Consider the following 20,195-nt stretch of genomic DNA (forward strand, 5'->3'; position numbering starts at 1 on the left):
TGGGAGTACTTGTTCATGAATCGCAAAAAGTTGGCTTGTGGGTACAACAGGTTATTAAGAAGGCAAATGGAATCTTAATTTCTAGAGGGATTGAATTCAAGAGCAGGGAGGTAATGCTGCAACTATACAGGGTACTGATGAGGCCGCACCTGGAGTACTGTGTGCAGCTCTGGTGTCCGTACTTGAGGAAGGATATACTGGCTTTGGAGGCAGTGCAGAGGAGGTTCACCGGGTTGATTCCAGGGATGAGGGAGTTAACCTATGAGGAGAGATTGAGTCGCCTGAGACTATACTGTCTGGAGTTCAGAAGAATAAGAGGGGATCTTACAGAAACATACACAATTTTGAAAGGGATAGATAAGATAGAAGTAGGAAAGTTATTTCCATTGGTAGGTGAGACTAGAACTAGGGGACATTGCCTCACGATTCAGGGGAGAAGATTTAGGTCGGAGATGAAGAGAAACTGTTTTCCCAGAGAGTGGTGAATCTATGGAATTCTCTGCCCAGGGAAGCAGTTGAGGCTTCCTTACTAAATATATTTAAGAAACAGTTATATAGTTTATGAGCTTACGGACAGATCAGCCATGATCTTATTGAATGGTGGTGCAGGCTCGATCGGATGGATGGCCGACTCCTGCTCCTATTTCTAATGTTAGTAACAACATTGATAGATGGGTAGCAGTGATCCCTGTTTAAACCATAAGGCATAAGAGCAGAATTAGGCTATTCAGCCCATCGAGTTGGTTCCTCTATTCCATCCATGGCCGATTTATTATCCCTCTCAACCCCATTCTCTTGCCTTTAGACATACTAACTAATCAAGAAGCAATCAACTTCCACTTCACCTCCACAGTCATCTTTGGCAATGAATTCCAAAGATTCACTACCCTCTGGCTAAAAAAATTCCTCATGTGTTCTAAGTAGACATTCCTCTATTATGAGGTTGTGTCCTCTGATCCTAGACTCTACTGCTATAAGAAATATCCTCTCCACATTCACTCTGTCTAGGGTCCAGACCTTTCAATATTCAATAGGTTTCAATGAGATCCTCCCCCATTGTTCTAAATTCCAGTGAGTACAGGCCCTAAGCCATCAAATGCTCCTCAGACACAAACCCTTTCATTCCTGGAATCACTCTTGTGAACCTCCTCTTAGAAAATAGTCTATGCATTTATTCCTTCTAGAAATGTTCATGACAATACACTTTCCTACACTATATTCCATCTGCCACTTCTTTGCCCATTCTCCTAATTTGACAAAGTTGTTTTGCAGTCTGCCTGCTTCTTCAATCTACCTTGCTATCACTTGAAAACTGGGCCATGAAGCAATCAATTCCATCATCAAAAACATTGATATATAACGTGAAAGGAAGCCATCCCAACATCAACCCCTGATCAACACCACTAATCACTGGCATTCAAGCAGAAAAAGCCCCATTCTGAATTACAAGCTGCTCTAAAAAGCTATCTTGTAGTTATTCTACAAATATCCTCTCTCAGTATCCAGTGACTACTGAATTTCCAAATCTACCTGCATATTGAAACCTCCCCCCACCATGACTGTCGCAACATTGCCCTTTTCACGTGCCTGTTCTATCTCCTGTTGTAATTTATATTCCACATCATGGCTACTGCTTATGGGCCTGTATATAACTCCCAACAGTTTCTTGCAGTTTCTTAACTCTTATGATCCAACGTCACTTCTTTCTCAGGATTTGATTGCAGATTTTTTTTAACAACGGAGCCCCTCTGCCTACCTGTCTGAATATAGTGGGTATCCTTGGATGTTAAGCTCCCAACTACGAACTCCTTTCAACAATGGCACAGTGAAGCCCATAAAGTTGTACTTGCTATTCTCTAACTGCGCCACAAGATCATTCACTTATTCTGTATGCTGTGTGCATTCAAGCATAACAACTTCAATTCAGTTTTCATCACTCTTTTTGATTTTTCCCTATGCTGCTCCTGTGCCTTATGGTCTCTGCTCTTGTGTCTTATGGCCTTATAGGTACATGGGTTTGAGAGGGATCCGGGATCAGCCAGAATGAATGGCAGAGCAGTCTCGATGCACCAAAATCCTAATTCTGCTTCTATGTCTTATGGTCTTATTACACTTCAACTCATCACACTGACTGCAATTTTGCCCCTTCACCTGCCTGTCCTTCTTCACAGTCTCACTAGGCATTGACTTGTATTGCAACTGCCCCATCCTCAACATTATCACACCGGTACCCACCCCCCTGCCAAATTAGCTTAAATCCTTCCGAACAGCCCTAGCAAACATGCTCATAAGTATATTGGTCCCCTCAAGTTTACGCGAATCCATTCTTTTTGTTAAGGTCACACCTTCCTGCAGAAGAGATCCCAATGATTTGGAAATCTGAAACCCTGCCCACTGCGCAAATCCCTCATTCACAGATTTATCTGCCAAATCATCCTATGAGTAATGATATACATTATATATTGATATATGCTTTTGAGCAATCATCCCAATGCACTGGAAAACAGCACCAAAGCACTCACATCATCTTCACACCAGCACTTCCTTCCCAACGCAGACACTATTTTGAACTCTGTTATAGAAGGAAATTACCACACAAGTTTGAGGATGCTCTTATTTGAGAAAGTGCAATGTCCCCACCAATTCATGGGACCTTCTGGATATGACAGCTCAAAATAGGAGAATGACGATTTGGGATGGTATTGAGAATCTGAGGTCACGTAAGCCCTGCAGAAGTGGTATTCTTTGGAGTACCACCTCTGAAAATGCCCACTCTCACTCCATCTCAACCTGCTGCTACCCAATCTGCAGAAGTGTATGTGTTCCCCTTCGTGACCTCATTAGCCACTGTGAGACTTGAACAACTGAGGTGAAAGCAAAAGGCATCCTCAATGCTGAGAAACTGGGGGATAGCAGCACAGGAATGGTGGGCATCTCTGTGAGTAACACAGATAAGCTAAACTGGAGCAACTAATCATGGACTATACGCATACTCAATAGTGGAAGCATCACATCACTGACCATATTCAGCAACCAAAGGCTCAGCTGAAAGTTCTGCAGTCCTGTCAGATTTACCTGTGAATGGTGGCAGATGATTAAACAGCTAATTGGAAGTTCCATGTGTGAGCAACAGCAGAGCCCTGTATGTGGACGCAACGACAATACTCAAGGGTTTGTAGCCAACTTCAGCCATCACATCCTCCTCCTGGACCCCGCTATGACAGAAGCCAAGATTTAAGGCAGTAAGGCAGTCTATACCATTTTCATGATAGCAGGAAATGACTGAGATCACTGGACACAGCAAAGGCAGGGAAACAGCCCTTTCTGCCCAACTCGTCTAAACTGACCAAGATGCTGACCCAAGCTAGTCCCATTTTCCCAGGAATGGCTTGTATCCTTTGTTTTTTCTATCCATAGAAGTGTTTTCTATCCATATATTTATTCAAATGTCATTTAAATGGTGTTATTGCACCTGCCTCAACCAAATTCTCTGTCAGCTTGTTGCATCTACGCACTATCCTCTGTGTAAAGAATCTTTCCCCTCTCATCGTAAACATCTTAACTCTAGTACTAAAAACTAATGCTTAGTGATTCTAGTGTAGCTACTGCATTAACATCCAGCTTTCAATGTGGACGTGTGCTTGGTTATATCTTGTCTGTATGAAGTAGTACCGATCCTACCTGACAGTTGTTACCCTGTCAATCATGACACAGACATCAGCAAAGTGTTGGCATGGGTCATCAAATTTTCCCTTAAGCACCAATAACTTACCCGTTCATGCAGATCTGCCAGGCTGGATATTACAGCCTAGCTTTAAACATGGTCAGCTGGGGCAAGAGTGACAGCCCTTAGCATCATTGTAGGGTTTGACCCAATAATCCGAGTGCAATTGGAGTTAGTAAAAATTGGCAGGAAATTCTCCATCGTTAGAAATATATGCACCACAAAAGAACATGGTTTCATGTTTGGGAACAAACTACCTCAGCCTCATTGCAGTAGTTCCTCAGTTAAGTGCTCGGAAATTGGTCACTTTAGTTAATTGATCACTTCCTTCAGAAGTGGGGATGACTACCTACTTGTATCTGAACAAATACTCTTCTGAAGCCTGATGGCTTGGGCTCAGAAATGGCAAGTATTACTTGTGAACACAATAGCAGGCAATGGGCACTGACATCCAGAGCGAATCCAACCATGTCTTCTTGACGTTCAACATCATGGCAAGAGAAAGAGTGTCAGTAGGCCAAGAAAACACCTCACCAAGGACAATTACAAAAGCACAACAAAGGGTGGCCTTACCAGTGGCACTCACTTCATGTGAATGATTTTCAAAAGCAACAATGAGCATTGCTACTTAATTTAAGCACTTTGCTCTTTCACAGAGTAGTAGGGGATATATAACTGCCTTGTTGCTCATGGCCACACAAGGTAGTCAGTTTGCCAAAGTTTTTCTAAAACGATAAATACAATCACTGAAATACAGTTAATAATCCACTGAAGGTAAATATACCTGAGAGCATTCAGGGAGATGTTGTCCTGCTCTGAGATCACTATCCATCCGACTGCAGATAATACAATTTCATCTTGTATCTGGACAACTTTCTCTGGAGAAGCTGGCTCCCATGGTATTGACATGGCCCAGCACACACACTATAGTGCAGTCTCAGCACCAGGGCTAGCTGCACTCACAGAATGGCTTTGACAGCCAAGAGGCCTAGTAAAGTATGGTTTTTAAATGCAGCTTTGATGCTTTGAACTTTATTAGTTTGGATTTAGCTGAAAGTTATGATTTTTCCATTTCAACTACCAAAGCAATGTTGAACTGCCCCGTGAAAAATCAACATCCAGCAATAAGATTATTTCCTCAAATGGGGGCTCAAGACTTTGTTTTTAAATTATCTTATAGCAGAATTATACTATAAATGCATTCTTTTTAATGAAACAATAGCAAAACTGTCTTCTCCAAAATTCTCACTGATGTAAACAAACCTTGGGAAAAGTTTATTTACATTCACTGTGATACCCATAGTTCAGTTGATGAATTCAGTAGTTGATTGGATCTGGTCCTTTAAAACAAGCAAATGTAAAACTATGCCCTCCAGGTGCTTTTATCTGGGAGGATAGAGTTTCCCTATCAATATGGTCTTTGAATTTAACCTCTTTCTCTAGATTAACAACTAGATATTTCAGTCATCTGTTATCTACTGCCTTTTTGCTCCTTATATGTGAGAGTAATAGATTAGGGCAGGACTAATTACAACTCCAATGCTATCCAAAATAAGTTTACTTCCAGTCTGCACTACTTAAGTTTACACACAGAGAATAATCATGCATTAGGGTATCAGAGGGAAGGCAATGTCCATACAACGTTCAGAAATAAGAAACAATTTCTCCAGGGGAAAGGGGATGGAAAGAGAACAACATAAACACTTATCAAAAGATCAGAAATACTCTTTGCTTGTTATGTCTGTGACTGTTGCACAGCATGACACATATACAGTCACAGCTGTCAATTCCCACTGCAACTGCCAGGAATCAACGATAATCTGAATACTGAACTGTTTGAACAACCCTGTTATGACAAGTATTTCTAGGACAATGCAGTGTGACATAGTCTTAAACAACCAGTGTAAAGGATTTTGAAGGAAGATCATTATCTGCACGTTGAGGTCCAGACTATGCAGCAGCTGCAGGCGTTAATATTCATCCTGTGGATAACACTAGCTAAACAAGAATAAATAGTCTGTTTTGTACCAGGAAACATTTTACATGCTTGATTTCTAATCAGTGTTAATCTACATTCCTACTGCAACATAATGAAAATGAAATGTCTACTTCAGTACACACTGCACTGCTTCCACTCTGTTAATCTAATGTGCAGGCCACTGTTATTGATGTTCTAATACACTGTGACATACAACTCAGTTCTTCCGGATTCCCTTGTTATTTTCAAACAGTTCAATACACAATAATGGCTTGTTCTTTCTCTACTTCTCAGCAGCTCTGTATTGCTTGGCATAATTATGCTCTGGGACTCCCACGCAAATGTGTAAGCCCAGAACTTACTGGCTGTGCTCAGTTACAAGACACCCCATGGCATCCAGCATCAAAATATAAGTGTGCTAACATTCACCGGTACTAGGGAGGCAGCTCTCACAACAGCCAGCAGCCCATTATTTTGAATGAGATTTGTCACGCTGCAGGAAAGAAAGGGAAAAGTAAGGTGCTACTTTTATTAAAATTACCTGCATTTTATTTAATGTTTGCTTTATTTGTGTTTTGGTTAATTGTTTTTCTTAATTTTTGTTTAACAGTTTGATGCACCATCAATAACTCTCTCTGAGACTTAAAGGCGAGATATCGGCTTTTATTGACTGGAAGAAGGAACAAACAGTGGTTGACCACCATACTAGATCCTGGAGAATGAGGGCCGGGCTCAGGCCTCAATCGCCTTTATACCGGGGTCTGTGGGAGGAGCCACAGGAGTAGTCAGCAGGGGGCGTGTTCAGAAAGGTATATGTAGTTCACCACACAGTTAAAAGATCTTTCTTGGTCTTTATGATTATTAGAGACGTTCAGAAACATTTAGAAATCTGGACATTTTTCTATCTAACCAAAGGCTTTGAGGAAAAAAATTACGGTCTGTTTTGGTGAAGGCTATGCTCCCATTCAGGAAGTTCACTCCTGACCTGCAAGATCAATTTCCAGATCGAGGGAAGGAGAAGGTTCATTTTGACATGGTACATGAACAAATAACATTGCTACTGGGTAAATGCAGACATTGACTATTTTCAACAAGACTAAGCCCAACTATTTATCTTCCCCCATTATGACATTTTCAGTGCGGCTTCCACCAACATTAACAGCCTCAGCGTTTTAGCCCAGAGTAGATTTCTGGATGCCTCTGTATCAATACAAAATTGTATTTCCTCTACTTCTAATAATTTATTTATTGAAAATACTTTTAATTCTTCAGAGTTTCAAACCTGCTGGTCTGAAAATATGATAGTAATTACAAACAACCTGCCTCTACAAAATTTGTTTTACTAAAATCATGTTGGTAAAGTTACGCACCTCATGTTCACTGAATCCTTTCACTTCCTGCAACCTTATACGCCGTGCCCCGTGCATGCCTTAACTGTTTTTTCTGTGGATGTCAGGTTGTCAATCACCTTCAGCTTCCAAGGCTCAGGATCAGCCCAGGAAGCTGCTGCTGATCCCTGCCACATTTCTATTTGTTGTTCCCTGATGCATTGGGAGGTTGCCCAAACCTCGCAGGAGATTCTGTTGGCATTTGCCTCAACCCCAGGATCAGGTGGAGCACAGGAATTCAGCGATTACACCCACATTGAAGCAATATTCTTGGTAGCTTCTTGCCAGGAGCCCTGAGGGTCTCACTAGCCCAAGCCCAGCTTTGACACTGATCTTCAGGAGACTCTCCGGGTTTTTCTGACCCATTGCTTACCATCACCCCATTTACCCCTCCTCATCTGGAAAGCACTTCTTCTATGTCCTTTAAGGGTTGGACTGAGATGTTGAAATACTGGCCTAAATTGAAAAGACTGAGAATACTCACAATATATCAATATGGGATGCAATGCAGAAAATGCCCATGTCGGCTTCAGCCAGACATAGACCATGACTCCTGTTAAACCTGCTGTGTGAACCTTTAAAATTCTGCAGTTTTGGCAACTTTTACAAAACACTAAGATATAAAGTTAAACAACTTATCAGTTGACATCTGACTAGCAACTCAGACAGGACAAGTCACATAAATGTCAAGTATTGATTAAAAAGGTTAGCGGCTGCATGCCTACAGCAAATAAATATAACCATTGACTCCCCAAAGCCTTTCACTCAGATAAACATTCAAACATTTGTGACAGACAAATTCTTGGAACAAAATTCCGTAAATCAGCTTTTAGGAGTACGCAGGTTATTACCACTTGGTTAGACAGTATAAATTTGGAATATGGAAGATCACATCTGATTACCAATTGACTATTCATTAGGAAGTAACATAAAGTGCCAATGAAGGTAGTATATTTGGTGTAGTGCAAATAGCTTTTGGCAAGGCAGTTGATAAATTCACAAATGGCAAATTGATCAGGTATGTATACACTTTCAAGAGAAAGCCTCCCATAGGGAAGAGGCCAGTTAAATTAAAAATTCACTTAATGAGCATTGGTCAAAAGAGTTTTTGGTGTCTGGAGAACTGTCTGCAGTGGGATTTCACATAACTCAGTATCAGGACCCTGGGTTTTCATGACATATCTTTCAGACTTAAGAGGGCTGCCATTAGCAGGTTTTCTGATAACACTTGACAGCATTGTGCTTGATAGTAAGGAAGAAGGTCAGAGACTGCAGGAAAATAGCAATAGACCAATGAAAGTAAATACAAAAAATGTAAGATAGTATATATGTGTCAAATGTGTGCATATCACAAAGTGCTGAGGAGCAGAGAGATCTTAGAGAACATGCCCATTGATCCTGAAGGCAGCATGTTGGGTAAATAAAGCAGACAGTACCTACCTTCATTGGCCTCGGAGAGAATACAAGAATGGGAAAGCTATGCCAGAACTGCATGAAATGTTACTCAAGCCACTACTAGGGGATTGAGTACTATTCCTTGTTACCACTGTATCATAAAGAACTGATAACTCTAGAAAGGATGGTGATGAAATTTAAGTGGATGTTGCTGGGACGATTAACATTATGGGAAAAGACTATCAAAGCTGAGGTTGTTTATTTTTTTAACAAAGACTGAAAAGGGACTTAATGGAAATGTGTACACCCGTGAGAAGGCTAGGTATGCTGCTCTAATTCCATTAGCAGGGAGGTTAATAATGTGAGAGCAGGGCTGCTAATGGAATGATCTAAGGGGGTCAGGAGTTTGTTTCTATTTAATGCGTTACAGGGGTCAGAAGCCCACTGGCCTGAAGTGTGGTGGATGTGGAGACCCCCTAGCCATAACTTTCCCAAATGATCTGATAAAGAGTTATAAATCAAGATCTGGGCAGGAGAACTATCTCTACTTCGGTCCATCATGGACATGATGTAAATTGCTATCACTTTAAGTCAGGGCAGTAACGTTTCAGCACCATGAACTACAACTTCAATCTCAAAGCACGCACAAAAATGTAATTCACTTAATTCAATAGCCTAATCACGCAACACAACACCTTCCACCTCCTTTGACTGCAGTGCATTCTTTCTTGACTGCAATGCATCAATTGGCCAAGGTTTCTTTGGCAGAAGTGTCCAAACCTATAAATACCGCCACCAAATTAAGGACAGCCGTATAAAGGAGCATAATTATGCAGTCATTGAGATTTACAAGATAGAAAGAGGCCATTCTGCTCACTACATCTGTGCTGACCACCACACCTATCTATACGAATCCCACATACCTTCACTAATTCTATTTGCCTCTGTCTGCTGCTCATTCAAATGAACTGTCTCAATGCCTCTTAAATCCTGTTATTCTCTCTGTCTCCATCACCTCCTCCAGCAGCTCATTCCTGATACTAACTATTCTTTGTATGAACATTTTACCCCTCATATCTCCTTTAATCTACCACCCTCGCACTTTAAACCTGTTCCCACTATTTTAGACACCCCTACTGTGGAAAACAGACACTGGCTATCTACCCGATCTATGCCTCTCAATTTTGTATACCTCTGAAAATACCACTGCTCAGGCCCTTTCACTCCAGGGTAAACAAACCCAGTCTATCCAATCTCTCCTTGTAGCTCAACCTCTAGTCAGGGCAACTTCCTTGTGGAACTTTACTTCATCAGTTTTAGCTTAATCACACCCTTCCTATACTGTAGCAATCCAAGGCGCTCATAATATCGTACTTCAAGTGTGATTTAATCAAGAATTTGTTCAACTGTAACATGACATCCCAACTCTTAGGCTACTTTCAGAACAACATGCTAGTATTTCAAGATCTCTCTGTTCAACAACTTTTCCCAAGGTCCCTCCATTCACTGTACATCTTCAGCCCTGGTTTAACCTCCCAAAATACATCACATCATACTTGTCTAAATTAAATTTCTTCTGCTATTCCATTGCCCATTTTTTCAGTTCATCTAGCTTCTGTTATAATCTTAGATAACCATCTTCCCTGTCCACTATTGGTGCCATCTGCGAACTCAATAATCATGTTACCTACAGTATTTTTCTCATTTGACTCCTTAACAAATAAATAACAAAAGATCAAACACCAATCCCTGCCATACACCACTGGTCGCATGCCCTCAAAGTGAGAAACAGCTCTCCTGTTGCATCTTTTGCCTCATACCACCAAACCAATTATGTAACCAGTTGACTATCTAGCTCACCCTAGAAACCATGGGTTCTAACCTTCTGCACCAGTGTGAAAAAAGGTATAATACATATGAAGGAGCACAAGTTGATATTCACTAGTCAAATGACCAGGAGGGATCAACTTCCAGTTTATTGAGAGTGAGTTGTTGACAGAGCTCTACACATTCCAGAAACCAACCTCCCCTCTTTGGACTCTCTCTACACTTCTCACTGCTTTGGTAAATCAGTCAACATAATCAACAACTCCATCCACACAGACATTTTTTATTCTCCCCACTCTCAATGGCCAAAAGATAAAGTACAGCACAAACAGGACCTTCAGCCCATCTAATCTGTGCTGAACCATTTAAACTGCCTAGTCCCATCGACCTGCACCAGGACTGTAGCCCTCTAAACTTCTTCCATCCAGGTACTTATCCAATCTTCTCTTAAACGTTTTCAAGCTTGCATGCACCACCTGCGCTGGCAGCTCATTCCACACTCTCATGACCCACTGAATAAGTTACCCCTCATGATCTCCTTAAACTTTTCACCTTTCACTCTTAACTCATGACATCATGTTGTAGTCCTACCAGACCTCAGTGGAAAAAGTCTGCTTGCATTTACCCTATCTATACCCCTCATAATCTTGTATATCTCTATCAAAACTCTCCTTAATCTGATATGTTCCAAGAAATAAAGTTCTATTGAATCTTTCCTTATAACTCAGGTCCTCCAGTCCCAACAACATCCTTGTAAATTTTCTCTGTACTCTTTCAAAATTATTTATATCTTTCTTGTAGGTAAGTGACTAAAACTGCACATAATATTCCAAATTAGGCCTTACCGATGTCTTCAACAACTTCAACACAGCCTGTACTCAGTGCATTGATTTATGAAGGCCAATGTGCCAAAAGCTTTCTCTATGACCCTATCTACCTGTGATGCCACTTTCAATGAATAATGGATCTGTATTCCAGGAACCTTTTATTCTACCTCACTCCTCAGTGCCCTACCATTCACTGTGCTACCCCTACCCTGGTTGGTCCTATTGAGGTGCTACACTTGTCTGCATTAAATTCCCTCTGCTATTTTTCAGCCTATGATTTCAGCTGGTCTAGATGCTGTTGCAAGCTCTGATAGTCTTCTTCACTATCCACTACACCCCCTGTCTTTGTGTCATCTGGAAGCTTGCTGATCCAGTTTACTATGTTATCATCCAGATCATTGATATAGATGACAAACAGCAATAGGCCCAGCATAGACACAAGCTTCTGGTCAGAGAGGCAACCATCTACCACTACTCTCTGGCTTCTCCCACAAAGCCAATTTCCAATCTAATTTACTACCTCATCTTAAATGCAGAGTGACTGAACTTTCTTGACTAACCTCCCATGCAGAACCTCATCAAAGGCTTTACTAAAGTCCAGGTAGACAATATCCACTACCTTGCCTTCATTAACTTCACTGGTAATTTCCTTGAAAAACTCTATAAGATTGGTTAGACATGACCTACAATACACAAAGCTATGTTGTCTATCCCTAATCAGTCCCTGTCTAAGCAAATATTCATAGATCAGGTCCCTTAGAGTACTTTCCAATAACTGATGTCAGGCTCATTGACCTATAATTTCCTGGTTTATTTTTTAGAGCCTTTCTTAAATAGCAGGACAGCATTAGTTTCCTTCAATTCTGCGGTACCTTACCTATCACTAAGGATGATTTCAATATATCTACTAGGGCCCCTGCAATTTCTGCACTTGTCTCCCACGGAATCCAAGGGAATATCTTGTCAGAACCTGGGGACTTATCCACTCTAATTTTCCTCAGGAGTGCAAACACCTCCTCCTTTATAATCTATATAGGGTCCACAAAGTCAATGTTTCTTTGTCTCACTTCCACAGACTCTGCGTCCATCTCATAATTAAATACAGAAGCAAAAAAATTCATTGAAGATCTCCCCCATCACTTTTGGCTTTGCAGAATCCCCTGGGATTCTCCTTCACCTTGTCCGCTAGGGCAACCTCACGTCTTCCTTTAGCCATCCTGATTTCTTTCTTAAGTGCTCTCTTGCACTTCTTATACTCAATAAGTGCCTCATTTGATCCTACCTACCTATACCTGCTATGCACCTCCTTTTTTTCCTAACCAGGGCCTCAATATCTTTTGAAAACCAAGGTTCCCTAAATCTGTTTTCTTTACCTTCTATTTTCACTGGCACGTACAAACTCTGTGCTCTCGAAAAATTTTACTTCTGAAGGCCTCCCACCTTCCAAGTACACTTTTGCCAAGAAGAGCCCGTCCCAGTCCACACGTTCCAGATCCTTCCTGATACCATCAATAATTGGCCTTTCTCCAATTTAGAATCTCAACCCATAAACCAGACTTACTGTTTTGCACATTTACTTTAAAATGAATGGCTTTATGATCACCAGATGCAAAGAGTTCACCTACACAAGCTTCTGCCACCTGCTCTGTCTCATTATGTAATAGTAGGGTAGGTATTGCACTCTCTCTTGTTGGAACTTCTGTGTACTGATTAAGAAAACATTCTTTTGCACATTTATCAGACTATCACATCTAGTCCTTTCACAGTTTGGGAGTCTCAGTCAATATGTGGAAAGTTAAAATTGCAGTCTGCGATCGCTCTTCAAATTTATTCATCTAAATCCCACAGGCTATCCCCATTAACAGGGTCATACCTTTCTTCTTCCTCATTTCCACCCATAACACCTCACTAGACAAGTTCTCCAATCTGTCCTGATGGAGCACTGCCATGACATTTTCCCTGACTAGTAATGCCACCTTCCAACTCTGTCACTTCTAAAACAACTGAACCCCAGAATATTCTGCCCCTGTCCTGCCCCTCCTGCAACCAAGTCTCACTGATAGCTAAAACATCATAATTCCAAGTGTTGATCCATGTCCTGCATTCATCTACCTTTCCTACTTCTTACATTGAAGTACAAAGCAGTTCAGGATATTTTTTGCACCATTCTCAATCCTTTGATTCCTGATTTTGTCTGAGGTCTTAACACAACCTATCTCTATAACCTCTCCACTATCTGTTCTGGCACCCGTGTTCCCATTCCCTTGCAGCTCCAGTGTAATCCCCCATCCCACGTGCAACTCTAGCAAATCATCCCACTAGGATATTAGTCCCCCTCCAGTGCAGGTGCAAACCACCTCTTCTGTACAGGTCCCACCTTCCCTGGAAGGGAGCCAAATGATCCAAAAAAACTCCCTCCCACACCAACTGCTTCGTCATGTGCTTAAGCAGTAAAATCTTCCCATTTCTGCAGCACTTGCACATAGCATGCGGAGCAATCCTGAGATCACAAACATGGAGCCCCTGCCCTTTAACTTGGCACCTAACTCCCTGAACTTGCTTTGCAGAACCTTGTCACCTTGATATAAAAGCTAGTAAGCACCAGGTCAAAGGATAGTTTCAAACCAGTTTTTATAAGACATTGAGTCCCATTTCATAGAGAGATGGACTCTTGACCTCACAATGGAGCTCATTTATGGCCTTGCACCTTATCTGCCTCGCTGCATTGTCTCTAACCGTAGCATTTTATTCCGCATTTTCTTGTTTCCCGTCTACTGTCTCAATGTACTGATGTGATGAAATGATCAGTGCGGATCGCAGTCAAAACAAAGCGCTCCCACTGTACCTCTGTACAAATAACGGTGAAAAACCAATATACCTGCTTAAATTTACCAATTTTCATCCCAACTTGGATATTTAACAGAACTTGTTCATTGTTGCTGGGTCAAGATCCTAGAACTACATGCAGAAACGCACCGTGGGAATACCTACACCACGTAACTGCTGTGGGTAACTTCCAGACGGGGGATGGGATACAAATATTGTCCAAAACCCCAAAACTAACAAAACCCCAAGATTACAACATCGCAGTTAACGAAAGTAGTTCGAGAATGGTAGGTAACTGTATAAAGTACGATGACGAAATCATATATGCAATTTTGTTTTTCTTAAACCCTAATGAGTACTTTTAACTTTTTGGCCATTTCAAGTGACAGTTCAACAGTAAAAAGCAAACCTCGTTCACTTATTTAATGGATAATGTTCATAATACTTCTTCCTCTCACGTCCTTACAGTGGAAGATTCGTCAGGGTAAGTGCCGAGTTCTCCATAAATCCTTTCAAACTTATCTTGATTAGTGTAAGAGCCGTAACTAGTGAAGCCGTGACAGCGTTATATTTACTGCGCTAGCATCGCGCCGGGTATTCAGAGTGAGCTGGTCAATGTAACGCTTCACTCGATTCAGTCGGCTGGAGAGCGGGTCCACAGCGCCGCCTATTGGTTCACAGCATCCTAGTCAAGTTCCACCTCCTCTGGTCCAATCAACTCTAAATGTGCTTTCCAAACAAAATGCTTCGGGCATAAAGCTCTTTCCAAATATTTATGACTCATTTCACTACTAAACTGTTGCAGTGAAGTCGAAAGGAAGAGAGATTCTGCAGATGTTATATCTACAGCAACGCACACAAAATGCTGGAGGAACTCAGCAAGTCCAGCAGCATACATGCAGGGAATAAACCGCCGACGTTTCGGGCCGAGGCCCTTTATCTGGTCTGGTAACGAGGGGTGGGTGGGGGAGCCAGAATAGAGGTGAGTACATTTGGCAGATGATAGGTGATGGGGAAGGTGGATGTGTGGGCGAGAGGGAACTAAGTTATCACAAGAGTTATCCAAAGAGAAATCCAAAACAACGTGCATAAATGCTGGAAGAACTCAGCAGATCAGGTAACATCCATAGGGAGGAAGAAAGAACCGCCATTTTAAGCTGAGGACTGGAGCCAATATAAGTAGGTGGGCGAGCAGAAAGAATACAAGCTGGCAGGTGATTGCTGAAGCCAAGTGGCGGGGGTGAGTTCTTGTAAGTAGGGGAGGGCTGAAGTAAGGAGCTGGGAGGTGACAGGTGGAAGAGGTAAAGGGTTAAAGAAGAAGCAGCAGTCTAATAAGAGAGGAGAGTGGACCATGGTATAAAGAGGAGGAAGTGAACAAGAGGAAGATGATGGGCAGGTAAGGAGAGGAAAAGTGGTGAGAGGGTAATCTGAACAATTTACACATTGCCTTTGTATTTTTTTAAATTAAAGTTTGGTATTTAAACCACCACTTTTCCTGGAATTAGTTTGAGCCTTCCAACATAACCCAAAAGTACTATAAAATCACCACAAATAAATGTTGTTTGTAGTCTTCTATCTGGATCATATAGGTTTATAACATTGCAAACTGTATATTCATAAACAAGGTAGAGTATAAGAAATAAGGAACTGTCTGTTCTCACTCAAAATACCTCAGATTAACCATGTCAGTATTATTAATAGTCACTAAAAGAGCACCAAACCTCTAAATTTTCCATGCATTTACCCTTATCTAGAACAGCTACAATATGTAGTTCAAGGACATAATTTAGAAAAGATGTTAGTTAGTAAAACTACTATAAAATGCACTCTGACTTTCTCCTATTACACTGTCACTAATCAACTGGGTGACTTGACAGAGCTGAGAGTGCAAAATCAAAGAAGGATAGTATTTATGTAGCACATGCTGGGTAGGCAGTGTGGTCAAGCTATTAAACTGCCTCGTTGCTAGCAGAGAAAAAGACCAGAAGTATTTTTGTGATTGAACCCCTTTTACTTTGATTAGCCGGCTGCCAGCGTCAAAAGGTGCTGACATACATCTTGCAGATCCAAAGTGGGCTTGGAAATCTGGTGGCTTCTCTGCTGGGTTCTAAGCGATTTGGACTTGAGTTGCTGTGAAATATTTGTATCTTCAGTAGAAATTGCCCAGTTTTCATTGTCGTGGTCTTACTTGTCAGTTTGATTTATCCTGCTATTTTGAAATACTCTGTTTTCTGAGTAAGCTGACATTATTTGCTATTGAAAGAGAGGCCTGTCTGCACTTGGAACTACTTATATCTAATTTGATAATGGCCATTGTTAAAAGATACCAGTGGTCCTTTAGAAAAACTCTAACACCAAAAAAAGACTTATGCTCCCACTTTGGCTCTGACAAAAATATATCATATTTTGTTGACTTGATATCATATTTCTAACTTTTATGAAGCAGAAGTTCAGATAAGTGACAAAGAATTTACAGAACCAAAACAGACCATTTGAACTCAATAGCGTAAGTCAATGTTAAACGTCATGGAAGTCTCTTTCATTAAGAATCAGCTTTATCACTGGCGTGTGTCGTGAAATTTGTTAATTTAGCAGCAGCAGTTCAATGCAATGCATAATATAGAAGAAGAAAAAAATAATAAATAACTTACAGTATGCATATAACGAATAGATTAAAAATCATGCAAGAACAGAAATAATATATATTTTATAAAGTGACGTAGTGTTCATGGGTTCAACGTCCATTTAGGAATTAGATGGCAGAGGGGAAGAAGCTGTTCCTGAATCGCTGAGTGTGTGCCTTCAGGCTTTTGTTCCTCCTTCCTGATGGTAACAGTAAGAAAAGTTTTCTGGGGTCCTTAATAATGGACATTGCCTTTCTGAGACACTGTTCCATGAAGATGTCCAGGGTACTCTGTAGCTAGTACCCAAGATGGAGCCAACTAAATTTACAGCCCTCTGACCCTCATCTTACTCTATTCATGTGTGTTTCTAATCCTTCATACGCATTTGTTTTATAACTTAAAGTCTATCTGTTCTGGTCACTTCCACTACTGTATGTGAAACAGTATTCTAAACATTTCCTGAGCTGTTTGTCTGTCTGTCTATGGATGTATTTATTTATTTAGCCAGTGATAAAGCAGAGAGTAGGCCCTTCTGGCCTGTTGCAGCACACCACCTCAGCAACCCCACAAACCCAATTAATCCTAACCTAATCATGGGATAATGTGTAGTGACCAATTAACGCACCCAGTTTGTCTTTGAACTGTGGAAGGAAACTAAATCACCTAGAGAAAACGCACGCCATCCACGGGAAGAACAGCCCCAGAATTGAACTCCAAACCTGGAACTCTCTGAGCTGTAAGAACATTGTGCTAACCACTACGCTACTGTGGCACCCATGGCATGGATGTTCAATTCTCTGAATTTCAATTTCATACATAAATACCCTAATAGATTTAAAATACCCAGTTGTAGATTCTTCGGCCAGAAAAACTAAATCTTTCCTTATCTTACTTTACTATTTTACTAATCTCCTCACATCAAACCAAAGAAATTGTTGAAGAATGGCAAGTTAGTACCAGAATGAAAACTTAGGTTGAATTCATACATTACTCTCTATTCATAGTGACATTAACTGGGGCTGTGCAAGTATAGAAATTGGTAAATGGCAAATCAAATTTTTCTCAAGGTTAGTTGTTTAACTTAACACTTCAAGGTTTCCAAGTAAATCTCCAGCTCACAATTCACATTATAAATGCAGCACCTAAGAGTTTGAATCAGAATCCTAGAGTGGTTGCTACATGTAGGAGACTGTTCAGCTGATCTTGTCAACACCTGCTCTCACGATTCTATATTTCTTCCACTTTGCCCTTTCTCTAACATTTTCTCCATCATTCAACCTCTCTCTCTTTTCACCCCACCTCTCTCTCCCCTTTCTACCTACCCTTCTCCCACTCCCCTTCTCCCCCTCCCCCTCTTTTCTCCTCTCTCTCCCCTACCCTTCTTCTGGCCCCATCTCTTCCCCCTCCAACCCTCTCCCCCATCCCCCCTCCCTCTGCCCCCTCTCACACTCCCCTTCTCTTCTCCTCTTTACCCATCCCTCTCTTCCCATCTCTCCCTTCTTCCCCTTTCCCTTCCCCTCCCATGTCTCCACCCTTCTCCCTCTCCCCTTCTCACCCATTCCCTTCTCCCCACTCTCTTCCCCTCTCTCTCCTCCTTTCCCCCTTCTTCCCTCAAGCTTCTCCTCCCCCTCCCCTTCTCCCCCTCACCTTCTCCCCCTCCCCTTTCCTCCTTCTCCCCATCCCCTCCCCTTCTCTCCCTTTCCCCTCTCCCCCTCTCCCCCTCCCCTTCTCTCCTCCTCTCTCCCCTTCCCCATCTCTCCCCTCTTCCCCTTCCCCCACCCCCTCTTCCCACTCCCAACCCTCCCCTCCTCACTCCCCTCCCCTCTCCCACTCTCCCCTCTGCCCCTTCACATTCCCTCTGCCCTCTCAACCATTCTCTCCCCCATTGTCCCGTCTCTCCCTCTCTCTCTCTCTTTCTCCTCTCCCCTCCCTGTTTTGAACCGCGTTCACAATTGCACTATCTAGTCTATCTTTCCACTCTTCTTAACAAAATAAACACTTTAGATAAGTTACTATTAAATTCTGTTTGTCTTCGACATAAGGAATACCAAACACTGAGTTGTTGATTTCAAGTAGTTGAGTTACATCATTAATGTGAATGGGACGTAATGCATAATTCACTCAACACGGAATTTACTCCTCAAATTATGGACTCACTTTCAAGGATTCTACACTTCATGTTCTCAATATTTGTTTATTGATTGTATTTGCCTTTTTCCTTTTGCACGTTGTTTGCTTCTCTTTGTGTGTAGCTTTTCACTTGAATCTATTTTTTTCTTGTTCTCCTGTGATGCCCACAAGAAAATGAATATGGTGACAGATATATAGTTTGACAATAAACTTACTTTGAACTTTGATTTGGTAACAGCTGTAGGAATTGGAATCTTAATGGAAACAGTATCTATACAAGAATTTGGAGATAGAAATTCATAATACAACTTTGCAGACTGATGACCTGCCAAAAAAAACATGACAGTGGGTAGAAACCATCTCTCACTCTGTTAATTGAGAATATGAAATGTGGATGTGTAAGTAAAACTTGCAAGATGCTAATTTATAATTTCAGACTAAAGTACTTACTTCAATACAATTTGAAAGATAAGGAATATTAAGAAAGGGCAGCACTGCTTGGGTCACTGGAAAACTGCCTGGTCTGAAGAAATACAAAATAGAACAAAATCTTAAAATGTAGGCTGTTTTTACACATTATGTGACAAGTTTTTGAAAAAAATGAAAATATATGATACAGTGGCGAGAAAAAAGATTGCACTCAGCAGCTGTGGAAAGCAGATTGAATAAAAGATATAATGTTCAACATATCACTGTATCCATGAAAGTGTTTTGGTTGCTTCATGAAGTTAATATTGCATTTGGGAATCAATATGGGGAGTCTTTGAATGAGCATTAATAACTGAAAGAGATCACCATCAAAGATCAACTAACCACTGTTTTGGAGTATTGGCAGAACTGCCTGAATCAATCAATGAATATTTCACACAACACCAACTTAAAATAAACTTTAACTTTTTGTTTGTATCTCTCTCCCACTTTTGCTAGAAGAGAATACTTGTTTCATTCAAGTTCGTGACAACTTGTGCACAGGAATGCACAGAAATCGATGCACTACTGAATATCAGGATGATCAGAAAGGAATTTTATAAATACAAATTTTTTGTTGTTTAATGAGTGAAAGAAAGGGTTCACATTTGGTTCAGTCTGAGAGAACGTAATGTAAAATAGGTAAGTGTCATTATAACAGGACCTGTGGATATCCACATGTTGTCAGCAGGTTTTATGACACTGAATTCAAAGCAAGTCACTATTCCTAACATACCCACAGGAAGCAGATTAGCCAGCAAGAGTATGCTGCTTAGTTCTTTGATCCCTATGGAGCAAAGTGGGGGGAAGTTTTCAGAGCGTTTCATTAAAATTGCCCAGGGATGTGAGGTGAAATCTTCTTGTAGATATACTGTTCTTGAATGCGGCAGATTCAATAATCATCTGGTCGATGTATTTCCATCTGACTATATCGGCCACCCTTTCTTCGTCTCTTCGGGCCTGTGGACTTAAATCTGATGCAAATGCCCAAATGCATTGAGTTGTAAC

The 20,195-nt window shown here is 41.2% G+C and overlaps 1 protein-coding gene across 2 annotated transcripts in view; it reads right to left on the reverse strand.

Moving 5' to 3' along the window:
* calcr (calcitonin receptor) overlaps nt 1-14,553 on the reverse strand; it is a 240,635-nt gene extending 226,082 nt beyond the window's left edge. The window contains exon 1 of one of the 2 annotated variants that reach the window (XM_059972550.1): nt 14,432-14,553. The gene's annotated coding sequence lies outside the window, so the exon portion shown is untranslated. Of the gene's footprint in view, nt 1-14,374 lie in introns of both variants that reach the window. The other variant, XM_059972549.1, reaches the window with a different exon arrangement.
* Between the last annotated feature and the right edge of the window lie 5,642 nt (nt 14,554-20,195).

This window comes from Hypanus sabinus, chromosome 6, assembly GCF_030144855.1.
Source record: "Hypanus sabinus isolate sHypSab1 chromosome 6, sHypSab1.hap1, whole genome shotgun sequence".
Classification (NCBI taxonomy): Eukaryota; Metazoa; Chordata; class Chondrichthyes; order Myliobatiformes; family Dasyatidae; genus Hypanus; species Hypanus sabinus.